Consider the following 19363-nt stretch of genomic DNA (forward strand, 5'->3'; position numbering starts at 1 on the left):
GGGGTCAAAAATGGGCCAAAATTGAAAAAAATCGTTAAACATTTTGTATATTCATCTTAGTTTATCTTTAACTTTTTTAAAACAGTTTATATGCGTGTCACGTTGGTACAGTGGTAACGTCACCAGTTTTGAATGTTACAGTTTTGCGTTCAGTTTCTATTCTAGATGATGCCACCCAAATACAGTAGAACTCCGGGATACGGCATTAATCCGTTCCAGGGTTGGGGTCGTAAGGTGAAATCGTCGTATGGTGAAGCCTATGCAAAATTTTATGCAGTACATATTAAAAATTAGTAACAAAATACAGTACAGTATATAATACATATGTATATAATCAAATAACATTATAAATAACACCGTAAGGCGGGGCAAATAACATAAACAGGGACCGGAAAAAAACATCGTATTTCACATCATAACCTGAAAAAAGAAGTATCCCGGGACCATCGCATCCCGGGGTTCTACCATCCTTTTTTAACTTTTAAAATCACGACTATAAATCTAGAAAAAGTAAAATATCATATTTAAGCGTATTTTACGCCCGGGCAAAGCCTTGCGCCCCTACGCTAGTTTAATATATAAAAGAATATATGTTTGTCTGTTTGTCTGTTTTTCTGTCTCCATATTTTCAAACTCTATTTCTTTCGAAACTAAAAGTCGCAGAGCGGCGCTAAGGGCCTCAAATGATTGGATTTTTATGGACCATTTTTATGGGGTTTTTGCCTGTTTAAATATTTCTAAGGCATCAAAAGTGGGCTAAAATAAAAAAAAAATCATTATACATTTTGCCCCCCTACTCCGCTAGTCTTATATATAAAAACTATATGTTTGTCTGTTTGTCTGTTGTCTGTCTCTATATTTTCAAACTCTATCCTTTTTTAAACTAAAAGTCGCAGAGGGGCGCTATAGGTCTCAAATGATTGGATTTTTTATGGGCCGTTTTTTATGGGTGTTTAGCTGGTTAAAATAGTTTTTAAGGGGTCAAAAATGGTTCAAAATTGAAAAAAATCGTTATGCATGTTGTACATTCATCTTAGTTTATTTTTAATCAGTTCATATGCGTGTCACGTTGGTACAGTGGTAACGTCACCAGCTTTGAACGCTACAGTTTTGCTTTCGGTTGTGCTTCCAGCTAATGTCACCCAAATACTTTTTTTACTTTTAAAATCACGACTCTAGAATAATATATACGAAATCTGGGCAAATTAAAATATCTTATTTAAGCTTATTTTACGACCGATCAACGCCCCCCCCCTCCTATCATCCGCTAGTCCTTCATATAAGAATTACTAGCTGAGCGCCCGGCGTGCCCGGTCGTAAACTACGCTTTAATATGATATTTAAATTCACGCGGGTTTCGTAGTTATTGTCATAGAGCTAATTCTCAATTATGATATATTATTTTGTCCTCAACTTATAGTAGTGATTTCAAAAATAAATTAAAATATGATTTAGGTTTCATCAGCTAGAAGCGAAACCAAAACATATGGCATTACATCTTTAGTCGTTAATGTTTGAGTTATCATCAGACAAATAAGAAATAGTTAGAAATGAACCGACTATAACGTATAAAAGTATATTTTATGCATGCGCACAAGAAGTTGATTTACGCCCGTCAAATTCAACTAAGAAAATTAACCCCTTAGTAGCTATTTCTACGGTTTAAACCCCAAAAAGAACGGCCCCAAAATATACAAAATTAAGCAATTGTGCACGCGCTGATGTGACGTGAAGAAGAAGGAAAGAAAAGGAAAAGAAAAAAGGGGATAGCGCGTGTTCGAGCAAAAGAAGCAAAGCGTAATCTCGAGGAAGATGGACGTATGAGTTGAGGGCGAAGAAATCGCTGACGTTAGGTAGCGGGGAAAGAGACTTTAAAAAAGAACACATTATATAGCAGAGCATTGGAAAACACATGTGTGCAAAAAGATTTTTTTGAAAAATAATAAATTGTTTTGGAAGAACCACAAATAAATGTATTGCTGGGTCGGATTTTTATTCTTTTTTGTTTTTTTATTTGTTTGTTCATTTGTGAGGGAGCCAGACAACGTGTGGGTCTGAGAGGTTTGAAATGTAATGACACAGTTAAAAAGTGATGCTACAAAGGATCCAATTTTAATAACTCGTTAAAACTGTTTGTTTTATTACTAAAATATTTATATTTTTTGTTCAATGTTTACTTACTTTTTTTTATAACGTTATAACATGTTAGTTACTTACTTCGGTTTAAGTTACGGTACATCAACCCTTTTAGGTTTTACAACAATGTTCTTATACGCAAAACGGGGTTCTACAGTATGTGGACCATATGTTGCTTCAGCCATTCTCGTAATGTTTACCAAAATGTATCTATTACAATAGGATATCGTACAATATACCTTTGTTCCTCGTGATCGTGTGTCCTCGAGTTGCTTGCAACTGTCTTACCGTTCCTTGCTCCCTGCAAATGGAAGCTTTTATAAAACAGTAATAATTAGACGCGAGTCTTCTTTGTTTCCTTTTTTGGATATAGTTTCTTTTTCTGTATTGTTGGATCAGACACGTGTCGCCAATTTCTCACTGATTCCTCATCTTACTTTTCAACCACACATGCTACATTTCAACCACAATGTGTTTTCCTCGCTTCCAGGAACAACTGCTATATGCCATCGTCGCTTGAACGAGGCAGACTCTAAGATCTGTTCTCATCGCTACCCAAAAACAGACTATTCCTTGTTCAAATCTCACTCCCGAACGTGGATCTTATCACAATCTCGCAAACTTTCGTCTTCACGCACATAGTCCTGTGACGTCACAATCCGACAACATTATGCCATGTGTCACCTTGTGCTTCGCACTCGTTCGACTTAACCCTGATGTTGACCCTGTGACCCTGTTTCAAAACAATTAACTTTCGAAACAAAAACAATGGACCCCGTTACTCACATCTATCTATAAACTGACTATGTAAGGCCCGATTATATTATACAAATAATAGTTTCATACGTTGGCTAGAAAAGAGGATACCATTGTACTCACGTTTTGTATTCATATTTACTCATATGCACTTTAATGCACCTTTACCTTGATTATATAGTCGAGCATTGTTCAATATGAAAAATCTATTTCTCTGAAATTCAATAATGCCCACATTTAAAAGGCAAAAATGCCCATTTTATGAACAAAATTGCGTATTAAAGCTATAAAACGGGGTGGAGTCTGCTATTCATTGCTATACTACTACTACTACTACTACTACTACTACTACTACTACTACTACTATTAAAAATCTAAAGCCTCTAACAGTATTGCACACAAGAAAACTGCACTTGGTGAGTGATCTTGAGATGTTGGATGTGCCATAGATGAAAACATCACAGCTAGTATGGATAATAATGATTATAAGTACATGTTGGCTCTCAGACTATCGGGTAGACTTGCACCACATTTGGCATAAAGATCTCTTGGAATGGATGTGATAATGAATAATAGTTCAAAGAATTGAACTGTTTTTTGACAAAACGAAGATGAATGCGTTGAATTTTTGAAAAAAAAAAAATTCTGAGAAGAATGCCATAAAATGGCGGTGAACATGACTTTGGTCAGTATTCTGATTGTGACTACGCTGTTGGCAATACTAATGCTACATTGTCGGTGACGTACATCACGTCGACTCAACCTGTCTGAAAATAAAGAAAGCGACATTCACATTGAAGAAATGAAATGAAATCTTATTAAAAATTATCTTATGTATAAATAGATAGTTTGACCGCTGTCCGTCTGTCAGTCACAATTTATTTAAAATGAAATGATTCATCTTATTTCAAATAAATAAATAAATAGATGAACGGATAGCGGTGAAAATATCTATTTACGTAAGATCATTTGAAATAAAAGCTGCGGAATTTATTTCATATCGAAACATAAGATATCTTAACTATTTTCAGAAATGAAGAATATTGCATGTCTAACGGTCTCCATTTTTTTTTGCTTTCGGTTTCGATTCTGACTGATGGCACATCAGTAAACTTTTTTTTATATTCGAAATCTGGGTGTATTAAAATATATGTGAGCGTATTTTACTACCGGGCAACGCCGGGTGCCACGGCTAGTAGTAAATAATAAATTCCCGATAAATAAAGCAGAGGTAAGCAGAGCAGTAAACGAAAACTGAGATCTTGAGTCTGAAGTTCTATCAATTATATGTATTAGAACTTTTCTTATGAAGAGAACTCACAACATTACTCATAGCTTTATGATTTACGTCATGTTTCAAAACATGGATTCAAACATAAACGATAATAAAAAAATATAAATGAATAGGTGAACATTACCAATAGCGGTGGACATTATTCTAATAATTCATCAATTCTAACAATTCTAACAATTCATCTTGCTACAAGTTTCATAATTATATATTATATCTTAATTCAAAAACAGTTTATTAGGAAGAGAAATAGATAGGTAGAAGAGAGAGAGAGAGAGAGAGAGAGAGACGGAGAAGTAGGGAGAAAGAGAGAAATATGAGATATAGATGAGAGAAAGAAATGGTAAAAGTATACAGAGATAAATACAGGATGGAACGATAAATTTGTCGTCCTAAAGAAAACCATAATACAGCTTCATTCTAAAACTTTTACTTTAAAAAAATAAATTCAAGTAACTTGATTATACAGTAGAGCTGACATATATTCAATGTAGCTGCTTTCAGCCTCAATGACCACCTCGATATGAGTCCGGAACTGGGAGCATAACTTTCCCTCAAGCGCCGGCGGGAGCTCGTCGAATACTCGGCGATCAGGCTTGCTTTGATTTTGATGATGTTATCGACGTATGACCAAACGAAGTAGTCCATCGGGTTCAGATCGGAAGAGGAGGAGGAGGAGGAAGAGGAGGAGTAGGAGGAGGAGGAGTAGGAGGAGGAGGAGGAGTAGGAGGAAGAGGAGGAGGAGGAGGAGTAGGAGTAGGAGGTGGGAGGAGGTCAGTGGGAGAAAGGATACAAAGTCGTAGCACTTTTTCTGAAGCCAAGCCCGGGTCCCTCTGAAATAAATTATGCAAAGATCTTACTCTAATTTTCGTTTTTCTGATGGTTATTTCACATTAATCAGTTACTTATAACTAATCGATGACATTATATATCGGAGAGAAATAGATGTAGAGATAGATAGATGGAGAGTGAGAGAAAGATGGAGAAAGAGATAGATAGATAGATAGAGAGAGAGATAGAGGTAGATAAATAGATAGATAGATAGATAGATAGAGAGAGAGAGAGAGAGAGAGAGAGAGAGAGAGAGAGAGAGAGAGAGAGAGAGTGGGGAGGAAGATTTCTGGGCGAAATGGAAATTTGTAAAAACTTTCTCATTTTCTTTGTTATCGGATATTTTTTCCCACATTAATCAATTAATTAAAATAATAATGATAACCACGGTATAATTTTGCTGGTTAGCACATGAATTTAAAAGCACAAATTATGAGAGGCTTCACTCATAATTTGTAGTTTTCAATTTATGTGCTTACCAGCAATATTATAGCTTGTTTATGAATATCATTTTCCTAACTACTTTCCTCTGAAGATAAGAGCCATTCTTTGAAACTTCATGAAGTAAGGAACCTTAAAAGTTTTCAGCGTGTATTTCTTGTCGAATAATAAATTGTTGTAAATTCTAGATTACAGAGTTTAAATTGAATTTCATATGAATGCTCTATCTCGAATATTGAGCTTTTCATCTGGTTATGGTTGTCATATAAATATTAATATCAATATTTATACTCGCTTTAAATTTACAAGAATTATTCAATTTGTAAACTTCAAAATTTTTTTGAACTTTGAATTTTTTTGAATATATATATATATGTATATGTATATATATACATATATATATATAGGTGACACACTTATATATATATTGTTTTAAACAAACAAATAATCACTACCAATACAATATATATATATATATATATATATATATATATATATATATATATATATATATATATATATATATATATATATATATAGTCTAAAGAAGCTTTGAAAAACAAAATGAAGAATGCAGTTTAAATTCCCGGAAAAAAAGGGCAACTAGCTTTAACCTATCGCAAACTTAGCACCTACATAATCCGACTTGTAAAAAGTTCTTAATTACAAAAGAGAATTCATTTATATAAGGAGGGGGAAAAGCCTTAAGTAAAATTGTTAAATAGAAATAGACTAGCACTTGCATACGCCGATTTCTCAAAGGTTTTAAATTTTACAAGAGAGATTAACTATATAAAGATGAAAAGAGAAAACCTCAAATAAAATTTAGGAAATAGAAAATGGGGATCCTCAGCTGCTTACCATGTAGCTATTTCGGAGATTTAAAAACAGGGCAGCTGTTAAATACATGGCTCTCCAGTGGATATGATACCACTTCCCCAATAAGAAAGGGTAGAATAATACGGTTACTATTTATACTAATATATAAAAAAATAAAAATAAATAAAAATAAAAATATGAATAAATAATAAAAAAAAAACTATAACTAAGTAAGTTTCAGATTACAAGATCCATTCTGCGACACGTTAACTAGCATATAAATGTTATAAGAATAAAAATGCATAAAAGCTTAAGTGCCTTAGGTACCAGAAAGGCAAATAGGTAAGAGAAAGGAAACCTACATATCTAAAACCCAATATATAGTTTAAAGAAGCTTTGAATAAAAAAAAGTGAAGAATGCAGTTGCGTGTGTATGTGCATTTGTTCTATATGGATTTCAATACGGCTCGGCCGATTTTTATAAACGTTCACACAAATGTACTTTATGTATCTGGCAGTGTTCTGAGATTATTTTTTTATACCGGAATGCCTTCGATAAGAATCGATAATCGATAATCGAAAAAATCCGATGAAAGAAGGAACCGGCGATTTTGACCAAAAGTAACACTTTATACAGCCTAACATCACATATGCATTTGAGATTACTACACAAGCCGAAAGACTCGGCATATTAAATCAGCAGTAGCTTCTTTGATATGACAGAGGCGCGTTCTACATGAATATTTTTGTTTAAAGCACAATTGAACCATGATACTTGACTTTTTTTTTATTTTAAACTTAAATTCAAGCCATTATCACCCCACAAGCAGAAAGACTCGGCATATTAAATCAACAGTAGCTTCTTTGATACGACAGGGGCGCGTTCAAAATGAATGTTTCTGTTTAGAACACAATTGAACCATGATACTTGATTTTTGGATTTTTAAAGCAATTATAGATAAAAAGTTTCATAAAATCAATGCGATGTAGACTACAATGTATTGTAGACTAACTCATGTCGGAAAGGCATATGAAACTTCCTCTCGGTGCACAACGATGGGTCCTTAGCTAGAGCAGTCAATCAATCGATTAGATGATAATTAAAAAAAAATGTGAGTTTGAAATATTCGTTGATCTTTATTCAATCTCGAGCAACGTCAGATCTCCTTGCTAGTATATATATATATACATATATATATATATATATATATATATATATATATATATATATATATATATTACATAGTCGCTACACTTTTGAGCACTCTTAGTATTCTCGATTTAATTCATGGGGGTTTGTCTCCTGAATGCCTTTAACTTGGTGTGTATATATATATATATATATATATATATATATATATATATATATATATATATATATATATATATATATATATATATATATATCCGGATAGTGATAATTACAACTAGCCGAGAGATTCGAAACCAGCCACAATGTCACCATTGAATTCGTAAGATAGCATTTTAATTCAAGGCCACCGACAATTAACACAAGAAGTCAGGGAAATTAAGTGCCTATACATAGCAAGTCATCGGGCATAAATAGAGCGAGAGAAGAGCACTCGAAAGGATTACAATAATATATTTGTAATAGAATAGTTTCGTCCCCAGACATGCATATACCAAATCTCTATTAGTATTAGACTTAACATTTTTGATACCCAGACAATGTTGAGTACATCTACTAGTGTTTATATAAAGTAAACTTATGTGAAACATGATTTTGTTTAAAACAATTTGTACACACGATGCTATGTTGTAAAACGGACAAGGTAAAACGGCACTTGTGGAAAACCACTTCTTCTGGTGATCTGAAACGTGTCAATCCTTAGAACAAAACATATCATTTCGAATGCGTAGAAATAATGAGAAATTTTTCCGTGTTGCGATACACATAAACATACAAAGAAAACTAATAAGAAAAGTAAAGATATATATGAACGTGGCAGAAGAAAAGGTTTGGAAATTATTGGTGAGTATCTAACATAAAATAAAGAAAATATATAAAAACGTAAAACATAAAAATGATGCATATATCTATAAAAGTGAGTATGTGTTTATGTGTGTGTGTGTCTGTGCGTGTCTGTGTGTGAGGACAATTCTAAACCTATATACTCAACGAATATTTAAATACAAACTTGAAATTTTGTTTATAGAGTATTCAGAGACGTAAAAAACTTAATCAGTTATCATCCGGTAAAAAAGGTGGCTAAGGGGTCAAAATTGAAAAATTGGTAATGGGGGTGGGTCATCGGATATTTATTTGTTTGTCAAATGCTTCACGATGTTTCAAAACACTTTTTAAAGAAGTTGGCAAGTTGACCTAATGGTTATCGTACTTGACTCACTGCTTTTAGGTTTTAGTCTCAATCTCAGCTCGAGTATTTTTTTTCTACAAGAAGTGAACTATTTAGAAAAACATAATACTCGCATGCATATATCCTTTTTTTAAATAGGCATCATCACTTATCAAGGCCAAGAGGTCACTCGAGGATAAGGGTTAAAGAGTGTAAGAAGACATTGGACAATATAGTAATCGTTAGTAATGGAAATTCGGTAAATTTCTTAACTTATATGGAACGGCTTATCAAAAACTTGTTTACATTAGACTTGAAGACAACCATATTGTAGTCAGGTGGAAAGCAGGAAAACGGAAAACAATTCCATAGGCGTGCAGTTCTAAGAAAGAAGCTTTGCTCATGGAATCTACGTTTAGGTTTAGGCACAGATAAAGAGTGGGGGAAATTAGTGATAGTGTTCTTAGTTCCTTTCCGTATTTTTGCTTGATTTTTTAAAAAAGGAATTCAATATTACGTTTAATACCGGGCAACGCCGAATGCATCATCTTGTATAATAAAGATATAAAATATAAGAATAATAAAAAATAAATAAAAATGATAAAAAATAAAAGTAAAAAAAAGGTTACATACAAAACTAATAGAAAAAGGGTTTCGATCACGTACACGATTACCTAAAAACAAAAAAAAATATAATAAAAACACCGAAAAAGATAAAGGAACAAAATCAATCAGCTTACGTATCATTCATCTTCAGCTCAAACCTCTTTTTTTTTTTTTTCGCGCGCTTAATAGAAGATCGCGCGCGAATCCCTAACATAAATGTCCTCCTCAATAGAAAAACGGTTATTTTAATGGCGCCTTTTTTTTGTCGAGTTGTTTTGCCGGTCTCGAAAAGACAAGATCAGCAACAAGTCCGTTTCAATTGGCGTTTTCGTTTTTCTATTTTTCCACTTAGCTTGCCTCAGCTACTAAAAAGGCAAATAAAAATGTGAGTGTTGATCCAATGTTCGAAGGATTGTCATCAGTTATCGATACACGCACAATTACACCAAAAACAATGCCATTCTCATTTCACGCACCGCACGGTTCGTAAAATCCGTGGATACTGATGATGGTAATTCATTGCCACAGCTTTTATATATATATATATATATATATATATATATATATATATATATATATATATATATATATATATATATATATATGCATATATATATGCATATATATATGCATATATATATATGCATATATATATATATGCATATATATACATATATGCATATATATATGCATATATATGCATATATATGCATATATATGCATATATATATATATATATATATATATATATATATATATATATATATATATACACACGCTGGGATTGTTACGTATTGAACAGGTAAGTAAGAGTTTCCCAAAGTGAGCTCAACAGAACCCTGGGGTTCCGTGAGTGAGGCTAAGGGGCTCCTCAAGCCCTATCTTAAAGAAGGCCAAATGATTTTATGGCTGTTGACAGTTAATTATCGATCTTTTTACTGAAAATAGATATGATACATAACTACAGGTGTAAAGAGTTTCAAGATGGTTAAAAAAAAATTAGCAAAAAATGCAACAATTTTTGATTAATAAAAAAAAAGTGGTTGTAAACATGAAAATATAGTAAAATCACAAACAGGAACAACTAATGAACAAGTAAGGAACAACTAATGAACAAGTAAGGAACAACTAATGAACAAGTATGAGTTAAAATTTGAGAATGAATGTTTTTTATATTTATTTTAGAAATTATCTTGTTAGTGCTTTGTGAAAAAAACCTTTGCCCTGCTCAGGAGCTCCATAGTGGCCTGAATTTTGGGAAATCCTGAGAAAGGGTGATAGCATTGAAAGGCGTGCTAGGAAACTACTCAAACTGCTTATAGAATTAAGAAATTATTATTAGATTAAAAAATTATATAAAGCGTCTCATGAATTTAATATGAAAAAAAACAAAAACAATTTTATTGCGACAATGTGCCTTGTTTGGGGTGAAGGTGAGTACCCCCATCCCCCCCCCCCAACTTAGCCCATTGATCCAAGCAATGATATACGTGAATACGTAAATGATATTACGCGCCATTTTGTTTAAAATGTAATCGCAAATTACTATTTCCATATAGCAGGAATAGAAAAAAAATTCTGTTTGTAACATTGTGCAACCACTCACCAACATCGTCGATCTAACGTCGTCGTCGTCTTCTTCTTCTTCCTCTTCTTCTTCTTCTTCTTCTTCTTCTTCTTCTTCTTCTTCTTCTTCTTCTTCTTTTCTATCATCTTCTTTTCTGGCTGTGTCAGAAACAACCCTCTGGACGCTAAAGTATACGTCTACGTAATTGACGTCAGCTCATCTCGATATACTCCGAGCCACGACCTGCCTTCTACTGTCTCTAACTGGAAACTATCGCAAACTCAAGACTGCAAACTGTCGTAAACTGTCGTAAAACTCACAAATTATAATCTTTGTTCTGCTGGTAAGCTTATTTCTCTTGTTTGTTATAGTTTTTTTCTCTTTTCTTTTTCTTAGAAAAATCCTAACATTTTGAAGGTTATATGACAAGTTGTTAAAATATTTATCAGCATTAAAATTTCTATCAAAAATGGTTATATGACAAGTTGTTAAAATATTTATCAGCATTAAAATTTCTATCAAAAATGGTTATATGACAAGTTGTTAAAATATTTATCAGCATTAAAATTTCTATCAAAAATGGTTATATGACAAGTTGTTAAAATATTTATCAGCATTAAAATTTCTATCAAAAATGGTTATATGACAAGTTGTTAAAATATTTATCAGCATTAAAATTTCTATCAAAAATGGTTATATGACAAGTTGTTAAAATATCAGCATTAAAATTTCTATCAAAAATGTTCAACAATAATTATGTCACTCACCATTTTACTCGCATCTTTCATCTTTGTCGGAATCGTTACAATTTGTTTAAAAAAAAGATACGGTTTGCCGATCAACGTAAAACTTGCTTCATCAACAAGCAGTATACAGGATTACCCCTCCTCCCCCCAGACAGAATCAATATAAACTTGAGCAAAACATGAGCCACGAAGTTTGGTTTTCTTTGATTGACTATAACATGTCGGGGAATAATATTTTCCCAATATGTGCACAAGGTTGACTACTATATTCTGAAAGAGAAAATAAAATAATTAAAATTAAGGTTCTGTATTTTTTATGACAGTGAAGATCAATCTGTATTTGGTGAACATTTAAAACTTTCCCTCAATTTACACCTTGGGTTAAATATGCGAAAACACTTTAGTGATCGTTTCATCAGAAGAATACTTCAAACTCACCGGACTATATCCCTTCAGACTTTTTATCTATAGTATTATATCAAAGATTATACATGTCATAACTATCTCCAGACGATTGCGATAAACAGAAGAGGCCCATAATAATCAAAATCATGATAGCAACATGAGAGAAGTGTGTTGTTACATGTATTACGGTGTGCTTATCTATTGAACGGCGATGAAACAAAGACTATTGGACATTCAAAAATGAAACGCAATGACGAACAAATCAGACATAAAATAGAGTTTAAAGATCTGATATTCTTTTGCTGATTTTTCTGTTTTTCGGATTTTTTTTTTGTTAGATATTATTTTCAGATGCATATAATGCCAGATGTTATTGCGTTATTTTTAAATAGTTTTTTTTTTCAGTTTAAATTCAAGTTGAAATCTTTTTTAATTAAATTGTCAGGTAGAAGCACAGAATAGTTACAAAATACTCTCCCCTCCCTACGTTAAAAATAGCTTTCAAAATAATAGAGTTCTTATTTCAGCACGGTACCAAAAATACATAAGTACCCAAAATTTTTATTTTTTATTTTTCAATGTTTTCAATTTTAAATTAAAAAACAAAACATTTAATCATTTTAAAACTCCATCTTACATTATTTTTTTTATTTGTTAAACAACGTGATTAATTTAAATTAAATTTTAATCACGTTTACATTTTCAATAATGACGTTATTAAATTTTAGCCATTTACAGTTTGTAAAACATTTATAATATACTCATATTGTTCATTCCATCAATAGAAACACATTTCTGTTTACATTAAACAAGATATTGTGATTTAGTGAAATTATATCCCAAAAGATAGGATTATGGTTTTGGTCAGTCTAACGCTTCCGGTCCGGATTAAATTCCTGTTGTTGTTCTCAAACGTTGTGCTCCTAAACTTTCTTCTATCCTCGCGAAATTATTCAATCTACTTATCTGTTTATTATTGCAATGACTCCTCCGTTGTCCCCATCTTTAAAACACCTGATAATCAGTTTGACCCAACAAAGTATCGTCATGCTAGTCTTTTCTCAGTTATTAACAAATTCTTTGAAAGCTTGTTTATTTTCCTGGAAAGTCTTGGCCTTTTTTAATAATGTTGAATATGCATTCATGGGTTTTGTCTGACACCTGATTCATTAACTGTTGTAACTGTTGTAAATGAGCGAATTTGTCAGTTTATGAATAATTCAGGAGAACCATTACGCTTGGTATTTCTAAGGCGTTCGACAGTGTAGCATTATGGTCTTTTACATAAACTTCGGGGTTATTATTAGGTATTTTCTTTCTGATCAAAACTTGCAAGTAACTCTGAATGATGCCGGTGTTCCACAGGATCCAATTCTAGGTCCAACACTGTTTTTTCTTTATATCAATGATGTCCTAAATAATATTTTTCAGAAATCAGACATCTACACTGATAATACCACTCTATTCTGGCATTGCTTCGCGTTCTTCGCTCTCACAACAGTTGAAATATACAGCTGACATAGAAGTTGATCTAAGTTCAGTTATGAACAGGGGTAAACATTGGCTTGTTTGGTTTAATCCTGTGAAGACTCGGCAATCGTCTTCAACCGTAGCCGTGTTCTTTTCCTTGCTAAAATTCTAATGGATGGCTTTGCTCTCGACGAGAAATCGATTCTAAAACTTTTTGATCTTTCTTTCTCATCAAAATGTTCTTGGATTTCATATACTAGATCTATTGTTTTTTCTGATTCTTGAAAAATCGGTTTCTCACAGCTGAAGTTATCATAAATCTACTATCAAACGATGTATGGAGTACTGTTGCTATATTTAGACTGGTGAATCTCTATCCCATTTGAGAGTTCTTGATAAAATGCAGAAACTCGTCTATAATTTGATTACAATAGAAAAATGCGAGCATAAAAAGTAATATAGTTGAGCTTAAACATGGAAAAGTAAATGGTTAGTTATTAAAACTAGAAAATAAAAGGACAAGATATTCTAGTAAAAAATATAATAAATTTATAACTTAAAATATTGCAGCATTAAGAATTTATTATATAATGTGAAATTGAATTAAAAACATTTTTCTGCAATATTTTAAGTTATAAACTTATTATATTTTTTGCTAGAATATCTTGTCCTTTCCGTTTCTAGTTTTAACAACTAGTCCTTTACTTTTCCATGTTTAAGCTTGATCACATTACTTTTTATGGTCGCATTACTTTCATGGTTGCATTTTTCTATTATAATCCATGAGTTTTCCCAGCTATCAATAAATTCACTTGTTCTTTGTTTAATTTAAGTCTTAGGTTTTTGTTCCCATAAACATAACATACATATATGTAATAACAATGTACGACACTCGTCTGCTTTCAATAAAATCCCTCTAATTATCTCCCTTTCATTCTGTCTGTTTCACTTGTTGCTTCTCTTTTTGCGATAGCAGTGAATTAGTAGCAACACTAGTCGCTAAAGCAATGTGGTTGCTATGGAAACCGGTCATATAAACGTCGCTCACCTCCTTACGTTTTTTTTTTTTTACGATTTTAAACACCACTAAATTCATAATAACTTTTGGTTTACTGAAGGAAAATTAAATTTTTTTTCACAATATAGCTGAGCAGATGATCTATAAACTGTAATAATTGTTTGTCTGTTCCTCCTCCTCCTCCTCCTTCTTCTTCTTCTTCTTCTTCTTCTTCTTCTTCTTCTTCTTCTTCTTCTCTTCAACCATTTTCTTACAGACGTGATGTTGCTAGTCTAAGTTTGTTTTTTAATAAATACTATTATATTATGTGATTTTAGGAATTGCCTGGACTACTCCCTACTTCCTTTGTTCCAGCTCGTTTCATTCGTTGGTCCAGTGGTTTCCATCAATTCGCAGTTCTGCTACTTCATTGTAATACAGCTTCTTATTCCAGATCTTCATTCCAAGAATTATAACCATGTGGATCTCCATTCCTGCTGACTGTTTTCCTCCTATTAAAAATTTTGTTAATTCAAGATTGACGTCAATAGGCATCTGTCTTTTGTGAAAATCATCTTTCGTTTTTGTTATATCAATTGGCTTCATGCCTTCTCTGAAGTGATTTCCATGAGAAAAATGGTTACGTGCAGAAAAGAGGGAGAAGCTTATTGACGATCTAGCTAATTTGGATATTCTTTTAAACATTCATTTTAATTCACTCTTCATTGTTTTTGTTTTCGGTATTCTAATGGGATGGTCATCTTTAGTTATTTATGACGTGTAATTATATTAATGCAGATATTCTACATGATTTATACTTGCATAATATTTGCGTAAAAGATTATAGTTAACACAAACTGCTTTCTATATATATTTATGTATACGTATTAGTATTAATATCAATACACACGAAAGAACAAATTTATAAGAGTACTAGCTGTACCATACCACGCGTTGCTGTGGCTCAATGTGGTGCAATGGAAAAATCTAATAAAAAGAGAAAATTCATGTTTCTTATATTCTTAGTATAGCAATCCACTCCAAAAAGTTAAAAAGAAAAACACTTTAGTGATCGTTTCATCAGAAGGATACTTCACACTCACCGGACTATATCCCTTCAGATTTTTTATCTATAGTATTATATCAAAGATTATACATGTCATAACTATCTCCAGACGATTGCGATAAAACAGAAGAGGCTCATAATAATCAAAATCATGATAGCAACATGAGAGAAGTGTGTTTTTATATGTTGTATTACGTTGTGCTTATCTATTGAACGGCGATGAAACAAAGACTATTAAGTTAAAAAGAAAGGCGAAAATGTAAAAAAAATTGGTACCCTTGCAGAATTGGATCCGGATCCTCGGGAGTTTCCGTGAATCATGGCTTGGACTCGATCAAAAATCAGTGGATTAAGCCGAACATTGCTAAAATATTGAAACGCTAAATCGAATTTGTTTTTGTTTTGTTTTTTTGTATCAAGAAATGTGAGTTTTTAATTAGTATTTGGGAGGGGGGCGTTACAATACACAGATTCAAAAAAGTTGTTCGAAAACAAATAAATGAAAGCAAAGGTAAGGTAAGTTACGTTTCTACCTAATTGGATGATTTTGTAGTGTATTTATTTAATGTAAAATGTTTAATCAGCTGGAAAACACAGTGTTTATCGATGCATTTGAAAAAGACAAATGGTTGCAGTCTCCATTGGATATGTTAAGATTGGGAAAATAAGTTAAAAACTATAAAGTATCAGAAACCTACCGAATATCTTACCGTAACAAAGGCTGACACCAATTGTATATTTCAAATATACCGATAAACACTGTTTTTCGAGCCGACTAAACGTTACATTAAATAAAAAGGGTTTGTATTACTAAACACAGATACGAAAAAGTTACCGAAAAATAAATATATAACAAATAAATGTTATCAAAGGCAAGATAAGTTATTTTTCTATCTAACTGGATAAGATTTTAGTGTTTCTATGGAATGTAAAATTTCTAATCGGTTCTAAAACATGCAGTGCTTATCAGTATATTTGAAAAATACAAATGGCGGCAGACTGTTAAACACATTAAGTTTGGGAAAATGAGATAAAACTAAAAAATCTATACAAAATACTATTAGGAACTCACTTAATATATGTTAGCGTGATATAGGCTGACATATAATCGGTTGTTATTTAACAGTAATTTGTACAGGTTTTTAATTTTAATCATTTTCCCAAACTTAACGTGTTTAACACAGAGTCTGGTGCCATTTGTAATTTTCAAATATAACGATAAATGCTATGTTTTTCGAGCCGAATAAACATTTTACATTAAATAAAAACACTAAAAAGTTATCGAGTTTGGTAGAAAAGTAACTTATCCTGTCTTTGATAATATTTGTTATCCATTTGTTCTTTGACAACTTTTTCGAATCTGTGTACAATAATACAAACCCAATGAAAACACTAAAAATTATCCAGTTAGATAGAAAAGTAACTTATCTTGCCTTTGAAAACATGTGCTTGTTATATATTTGTTTTTGTTGACGTTTTATTCAAATCTTTGTCCAAGTACAAATCCGAAGGGGGTATTTTTCTGTCTATTTTATTTTTGGCTCTATTTTAAAATAGTTTTTTTTAAAGTTAAATGTAAATTTCACGATATATATTTTTTCTTTTTTGGTATTTTTTTTACATTAGGTCCACCTCCACAATTTTCTAAAAAATGACTACTTTTAAAAGTTTTCGACTATCGACTATGCTGAATATGAACATCTCATTTAAAATTTGCAGAGGCAAGTAGTTTTCGAGATATAAAGACCTGTACTATGCACTATAATTCACTGGAGGCCATGAATAGACACCCCTAACCTCCCCATGTTAAAAATGGCTTTTGGAATAAATATCACCATTCTCACCATGTTAAGAGCGGCTTTTGGAATAAACACCCCCAACCCATCCATGTTAAAAATGTTGGAGGTGGACCTAACGTAAATATTTACCTTTTGTTTTTGTAATAAATTGTTAGTTGAAAGCACAGAAGGCAGATTTGCCATTTAGTTGTACAAATATCCTCGAACCAGGTAATCACTAAAAGGGACTCTTAAAGGTCGACACGGTATCTAACAGTTTATTTACATGTTTTACAAACTTTAAATGGCTAAAATATAAGTACATAATTATTGAAAATGTGATCATGTGATTAAAATTTAAGTTAAATTAACCATGTTGTTTAACAAATTAAAAAAATAGTTGAAAGAAAGATGAAGTTTTAAAAGAATTAAATGTTTTATTTTATTATAAATTAAAAATATTTCCCAATATAATTGAAATTTTGGGTACTTATATATATTGTTCGACGTCCGTGCTGACATAATAACGTTATTATTTTGAAAACCATTCTTAATGAGGAGCTGAGGGTTTTTTTAATAAGTATTCTGTGCTTCCACCGTACAATAAAAAAATCAAAAAAAAATCGTGAAACTTGAATTTACATTAGCACAGAATAGTTACAAAACACCCTTTCCTTTGCATGGGAAGAATGGCTGCAAAAGAAAATAAGAAGTAAAAAAATATTTTTTCGGCACGTTACCAAAATGCATATGTACCGTGAATTTTCTTAAAAAAAAAAGCAAAAAACTGTACTTTCACCTAACAATTTATAGTTTTAATAATAAAAAAGTCCATACTTTCTTATATAGAAACAACTATAAAAAAACAGTGTGCTGCCAATTATGTTTTGTCGATGAAGATGGTTTTGTTAATGTTCGTTGACTATTATGGTTCAACTCAGAACGCACCTATGAATTTAAATTTTACAAAATAGGGGATTTTTTTTCCCTTTTCGATTAGAGTCGTCAAATCGTGGTGTGTGGACTGAAAAAGCTACGGGAAATAAAAATGTAATAGTCACACAGAATGTTGCCCGGTTGTGTAGAGGTGTGTGTATAAAGGGGGGGGGGTAAAGTAAAGAATAAGCGAAATGTGTAAATATAAAAAACAATGTTAAAATTACAAGAAATCAGCAAAATAAAAATACAAAACATCGAACAAACGTAAAACTGCTTTAAAAAAGGTTTGTGTATGTGTGTAAGGGGGTAAAGTAAAGAATAAGCGATATAATCGGCTAAAATCGGAAAGTATTCTCGACGAATAAAAGTTTATTTTTAATATGTTAATATTTTTTACTTTTTAATATTTAAAAACACAGTTAGATGATAAACGGTCATTATTATAAAATTTCACGGAAAACGGGCGTGTAAATTTCCAGTTTATCGATTTTGAACAAACCAGACGTTTGATTTATATATATATATATATATATATATATACATGCACACACACCTATATATATGCATACATATATATATATATGCATACACACACATATATGCATACACACACATATATATATACACATATATATATATGTGTGTTTATATATACATATATATATATATATATATATATATATATGAGAAAAGTTTATAAGAAGGAGCTTACTAATCAAGGAGAAGCAAACTCCTAAACGAAATATAAATATAGTTATTTATATTCTCTCTCTCTCTCTCTCTCTCTCTCTCTCTCTCTCTCTCTATATATATATATATATATATATATATATATATATATATATATATATATGTATGTATGTATATATAACAAATGGAAACGTTTTACCCTCCTTAACTATCAACAGTATAAGAATTTAACGTTTCTTCGCTATAATAAATATTACAATTTATAAACATAGATAGTAGCAACTATTTTCCTCTTTCAATTAAGTCCTCCCATTAAACCTGAAAACTCTGGGTCTTTTATTTGAAGTCATACATCACCACATGACACCGGTGAATTATTCGACTTGTTAAATGCATGGTCTTTCATGCATATCACGTTTGCCTAAAACTTGAAAATAAGAAACGCTCTCATTTAATTCTTAGTCAAGCACAACGACAGCAACAGCTGATCACCGCACTTTATCAATA

The sequence above is a fragment of the Euprymna scolopes genome, chromosome 14, assembly GCF_053919585.1.
Source record: "Euprymna scolopes isolate OS-2025 chromosome 14, ASM5391958v1, whole genome shotgun sequence".
Taxonomy (NCBI): Eukaryota; Metazoa; Mollusca; class Cephalopoda; order Sepiida; family Sepiolidae; genus Euprymna; species Euprymna scolopes.